This window comes from Amphiura filiformis, chromosome 3 (assembly GCF_039555335.1).
Source record: "Amphiura filiformis chromosome 3, Afil_fr2py, whole genome shotgun sequence".
NCBI classification, from domain to species: domain Eukaryota; kingdom Metazoa; phylum Echinodermata; class Ophiuroidea; order Amphilepidida; family Amphiuridae; genus Amphiura; species Amphiura filiformis.
In genome coordinates, this window is record NC_092630.1 from 31,558,834 (window position 1) to 31,565,123 (window position 6,290).

The following is a 6,290-nucleotide window of genomic DNA, read 5'->3' on the forward strand; positions in this document are numbered from 1 at the left end:
TGATGTTATCAATGTTAAAAATATTGTCTGATAGTTTCAGACCGGAATATAACTGTCATCTTGTATTTTTTGAGACATTTTTCAAGTTAATTCCTACTCTCAACATTGTCAATAATATTTTTAAAGGCTGATATCTCAATTTCCAATTCTATAATACCATAACTTTCGAACTCAATATCTTCGCTTAGGATTGTCCGATTTCATTGGGGAAGACGTCGTTGTGGAGCAAAATATCTCTATATTTAAGATATGTAAAAACCTCAAAATTCATAACCTGCCCAAAAGTGTCTGCTTTTGACATGACACGTCACATATAATCATGTGAATCAGGCCACTGTCAACTGTTTTCAAAGCTATGTGATTGACTGGTATCCAGTATTAAGAAACAGGGTATCGCTGGTACATTGAAGTGGTACCTTTGTGTGACACGATCTGGTCCATGGGGGCCAAAGGAAGCAATTTTGAAAATTGAGTTACTGCAATTACATACAATAGTCTATCATTTACTGAAAACACGAAAAGTCTAGCATACTTGGTTCTAAAGTTATGAAGTTTCTTGATGTCTATTTTCTTATGTATTTTATTGTTTTTTACCTTTATCTTAGTTTCAAATTTGCCGCCTTTGGCCCCCATGGACCAGATCGTGTGACATTTATACTTTGGTTCACTTCAAGTTCGGTAGTGACATTGCCTTTTTGTGCTTGTGCTGCAAGTGTGCCGACAATCCATCCTTGTATGCATTCTTGTACGCTCTGATGCATCCATATCATTTAACTTTACACAGGCAATTCAATACTGCGACCAGCAAAATACACACATATGTGACTACCGAACTTGGAATGGGCCAAAGTTTATTGACAGTGACTGAATCATTATTACCTCAGGCTATGCATACATTAGCCATGCATGCAGCCAGTCTACTCTGAAGTACAAAGTGCGGACGCACACATTGTGCCGAATTCGAAGGCACACATACCTCAGCAGAGACGCAGCACTGCGCACTGTTTGCATGCTGTATACGCAAGCGTTGTCACTTTGTACTTCAGAGTGGATAAACTGTAGCCTGAGATAACCTGACATTGTTGTCCTTGAATCTTTGTTTTCATGGAATATCAAGTGCTCCGATTGTATTTTTTTAACATTTTGTTGTAATAAAAGTCAGAGATAAAGAAACTATAGATTGCGTCTGACATCTCCTGGCAATCAAACTCCGAGAAATGGGGGGGCTTTGGGTGCTGAAGCCCCCCCCACTTTGTTAAAAACATGTAAAATCAGCCGCATAAATCTGAAAGCCCCTCTGAGCCCCCCGCAGGAAAAGATCCTGGACACACCGGTGCATATGATGGTTAGTTTTTCATCTCAAAGGTTAGGTCTTAGTTTTTACCTGTAAAGTGCAGACATCATTCACCATTTGTTTCGATTCCTTTTCTCTGAAGAAGGCACCAGATGAATACCTAATCACAGCTTGATTGACAGATCATCAACTGTGAACTAGTTTCTTTATCTCTGACATATCAGTGCATCTACTTCAAACTATTTTTATTTATAGTAACACATGTTGTGGAGTAGGATAGCAATAGGTGTATAAAGTCTATAAATTTATATCTACATGGTTATTTAATACTTTTAATCAATTTGTTTTTAAATATTGTGCAAGAAGTGGTTGTGCCAACTTATGTTCAGAATAACCTTGAAGCTCCAGATGAAAATAATCTTCAGGATCATAAATAATAAATTTTTCAGAGAAGTTCAATTTTTTTGCCACTAGAGTAAACACAGGAGTGGGGATCTGATTGGGTGATTGAATCATGTTATGAAATCTATGAAACATCAATACCTCGTACTTCAGTGAACCAAGCCATGTAATATCACATGACCCTGTTCTTTTTACATGATATCAGGGCACACGCGTCAGTAGGTACTAAACTTTCCCAGAAGCTTTTGTAGAATATTCATGAAAATTGGTGGAGGAGATAGATCCCATGCATCAAATGGATATTCCAATAGCTACTAGCTTAACTCTTTACACATTTGTAAGCAGTGAAAATGTCAGCTTTCTGTTGGTATATGTGCCCATCCACCACAAACTGGTCGTAAAGTCGGCATTTTCCATTTTGAGATACAATCAAATATATTAGGAATTTGACCTTTGATGAACCACAACTTCACTTCCAGATGTCCGATGAAGCTGGTTGAGGTGTCATTTTAAAGCTAAAAATGCATTCTTTCAAAATCTGCAATAAACAAAATGGTCTAGAGCCGACTTTACTACCACTTTGTGGTGGATGGTCACATGTGGTGTTGGTATGTGAAAATCTCAAGTTTCAGAAAGTGGCAAATACAATTGGTGCAATTCCTCTCGAAGCTTAGCTAGTGGTCAGGCTTCATAAGCCAGCAGCCGGTTAGCCCTACCAACAATATGGATCCATGTTATTTATGTTTCTAGAATCTAGATGATGTACAGTGTGAAATTGTAAGCACTGGTATAGGACTTATTGGGCTTACATGCAAGCTTGATGGCCTAGGAACCTGACCACTAGCCATGCTTCGAGAAACCGGTCCTAAGAGGCTAATAAAGAATACAAAGAGAAAGAAAGTAGAAATGTTTGGAGCAAGAATGCAGGAAGTCGAACACATGTTCAATGGTCTTATAATACACTGAACACTGCTTTTTGCTAGCGGAAGTTACAAACAAGACACTTGGCACCCCCGGGATTCGAACCTTGCGTGGACAAGCACACGATCACCGAACGGTAGCCACAGGGGTTGACGGTTGTGCTAGCCCAGCCAGCGATTCTCTGAGCATATAGCACTTGCGGTGATTGCGTCATTGCATCATGTGGTATTCATGCATTGGTTATCCTTGTGGTATTTTGTGGTACCTAGCCATGTTGGGTAATATGGGCACACTACTAATGAAGATAAAGGTTGCCATCATTGATGAAATTATATAATTCCAATTATGGGGTCAGATTTATTTTTTCCTTTCTCTAATGATCTATTATATTCTGCCTTGCCTTATCCTGGATGTACATAAAATATAGGCCACAAATAAAGTTTTGGCTAAATAAATCTGTTGCCAATGTACAATCAACTCTTAAACAAGCAACATGAAATTGTGATTGAATCCAACTCAACTTTAATTAAAAAAATTCCAGACAATAAAATGTGTCAGTATCACCCCAGCATTATACATGTAAATAATTCCAAAGTATCACGAGAAGGGTACATATAGGAAAATATTTGTGTACAAATTATGTGAAACTTCTCAGGTATACATTATATTGTACATTGGTTTGCCATGTATATGTACTTTGTCTCACAAGCTATAGTGACATCAAGTGTGGTGACAAACCATCTTTGTGCACATTTGTGTATGATCCCGTGTCATATATTAGGGTACCCAAAAAGGTGATTTTGTTACATTTTGATGTGCAGCTTGGACTTCAAAACAGTGTCGCTTGAGTATTCCTTCGCTTAGAAGATTCAATTATTTTCTTATGACGTTTGGCATGAAATGTGCCATGGGTGGTTGAGGATTAGGGGGAGGGATTTGTATCGTAAATTTGATCTAAAACCCCCATTAAAAATTTGAATCTAGTAAAAAAATGTCTAAATGAACTCCCAGACATCTAAACCAAGTAAATAAATACAGAAGGTCATTTAAAAGACTAATACTTGCTCAGAATTTTTGTGATTGTTTTTGCCCGCACCCTCTCATTTTTTAACCGATTTCCATAAAAAAAAGTGTCAAAATGCTCGAGGATGAACCACTTCAAATGAGACGTGCAGGTAAAATGTTTGAAACATTTCATTTTTTTACTGTGTAACACAAAGGTACCCCAGGGTGTGACACAGGACCGTATATGCTGTGGGATTAGGTCAACATGCACGATTCGATACTATCAAACAACACGCTTACATCACTACCAAACTCAAGATGAAACAAAGTACAGTCTTGTATATCAACACTGATCAAGTTTCAATTTTTGTGATTGAACAGAACAGAGACGTGGATGCCCAAAGATCTACATGTCACAATTTAGGCCAAAAAAATGGAGATTTGTCTTGTCTTAAGTATCCGCACACTTGGCTTTTGACGTTTTTTTACATTTTTACATTTTTTTATTTAACCATGTTTTTAGAACTTAGGGGACCTCAATTCTACCAAAGAGCTCCCTCTGGATATGTACATCCTGCACACAAAAAAATATTGTTTTCAAGTAAAATGGACAATAAGGTAAAAAAAGGTTTGTTTCCCTGTCAGTTGATAATTTGTTTATTTTCTTCTGAGTTTTGATATCCCAAATTGGCCAAACAATATCATGAGGTAGACAAAGCAATTTTACTACTGTTTTCTTTCAATGAAATGGGTTTTTCACCAACTTTGGATAGGGTGGTAGGTAGAGATTGTCTCACAATAGTTATTTGACCTACGTGCCACACTTTTGTTGATCAATTTAGTGAAGCAGTTAGGGAACAAACCAAAAGTTTGATGACATCATATAAACAAAAGTGATTTCGTTAGGAGGGTGACCCCCCTCCCTCTCTGAAACATGTTTGAAATGATGACAATGTCGACCTCAACTTTGACCAATATTTAACCAATGTAATCAGACTCTTTGACCCCCCTCCCTGTAACAAAAGGACTTTCGTTTGTATGTATGTCATGGAACCCTTTTGGTTTGTAAGGCAAACAGACTTGTACAAAATTTCTCTGAATGTGGCTTTCAGTCATGTTGTCTTTGCTGATGAGGTCATGTAGTTGTAGGTCCGTTTCTTTTTTCAGAGTTATGGGCCGTGCTTCGATTGTGACCGCAGAAGCAATTTACACCGATTGGCTAATCATCAATCATGACAACAAGATGGCCAACCCCTGAAGAAATTGGAAATTTATGTAAGCAACTGGTGCTCCTCATAATTATGTAAAAAATGTCAAATTGTGTATTTATATTGTACATTTAAACGCTGTATAACATACAAGTGAGCATGCTTTTTGTCCCGTCAATATTATGTCAATTGTAAATAAACAAAACACAAGTCATACATTTTGTGTTTCATATAAGGAGTGTCTAATGTGTTCCTTATTTCTCTTGGGTTTTTTAAAGTTTGTGGTGTGTATATTAATTGTAGTTGACTAAATTATAATTCTATTCAACTGGACTTACTATTTATGATGGCTACGGTATCACGTCATATCCATGACGCATCATCAGGCAGTGATCTTGAATTGGCTCTGTATTCTTGACCTGTGACGTCACGATGGTAGAAGTGATGTCACACGAGAGTCGTTGAGGGATCTTCCTGATGGTCGGTTCGTAACTCTTGGACAAGTTGTGGCATAGTCCCCCTCCATCAACCAACCATCAGAAAGATCCCTCGACGACTCTCGTGTGATGTCACTTCTACCATCGTGACGTCACAGGTCAAGAATACAGAGCCAATTCAAGATCACTCGGCCTGATGATGCGTCATGGATATGATGCGATACCGTAGCCATCATAAATAGCAAGTCCAGTTGAATAGAATTATAATTTAGTCAACTATTTGATCTACCTGGATGATTGATAATATTCATAAATATATATTAATTGTATTTCACACAACTAGGAACATACAACCCAACCACTGAATGAACCCAAAAACACATCAAGTTTTTACTGGCAGGTTTGATTTGTGAAAATACAATGTCCAGGGCCTATAATTTGCAGCAACATTGTTAAGTCTGCAGCTGTTATAAATACGCCTATAGCTTCAGAACTAGTAATTGTTTTCACAATATTTCGACATAGAGAGAAGGACGGATTATTTATGCGCATTTTGATACCTCATTTGTCAAATGTCGTTCAATATTAACAAAACATTACCCGAATTTAAAAGTTGCCGTTTACAGCAATCAAATAGCTATTATGCAAGCACTGTAGCACGTCAAGCCCGCCATTATTTTCACCCTGATTTCAAATCAATACAAAATAGCTGCAACTTTTAAATTCAGGTATTTTTCTTTAAAAGCACTGCTGCGTTGTTAATATTGAACAAATTTGGACAAATGGGGTATCAAAATGCGCGTAAATAAATCATCCTTCTTTTTATAAATATTGTGAAAACAATTAGTTCTGAAGCTCTTTGCGTATTTATAACAGCTGCATTACTTTTTGTGCAGACTTTAGATAAAAGTCAGAGGTCAAAAGTCAAGAGATAATTATTGGATTGTCGCACAACCCTCCGTCTGCTTACAAAATTAAGTGGGAACACTGCATAATTGACCAGTCTACTTGTTTACATCAATA

At 37.3% G+C, this 6,290-nt stretch overlaps 1 long non-coding RNA gene across 1 annotated transcript; it reads right to left on the minus strand.

The window, feature by feature from the left end:
• Positions 1 to 311: 311 nt before the first annotated feature.
• Positions 312 to 922, minus strand: LOC140148373 (uncharacterized). The gene is made up of 2 exons (XR_011858479.1): positions 651 to 922; positions 312 to 416 (listed from the first exon to the last, which is right to left on the minus strand). It is a non-coding gene; the product is annotated as an uncharacterized lncRNA (long non-coding RNA).
• Between the last annotated feature and the right edge of the window lie 5,368 nt (positions 923 to 6,290).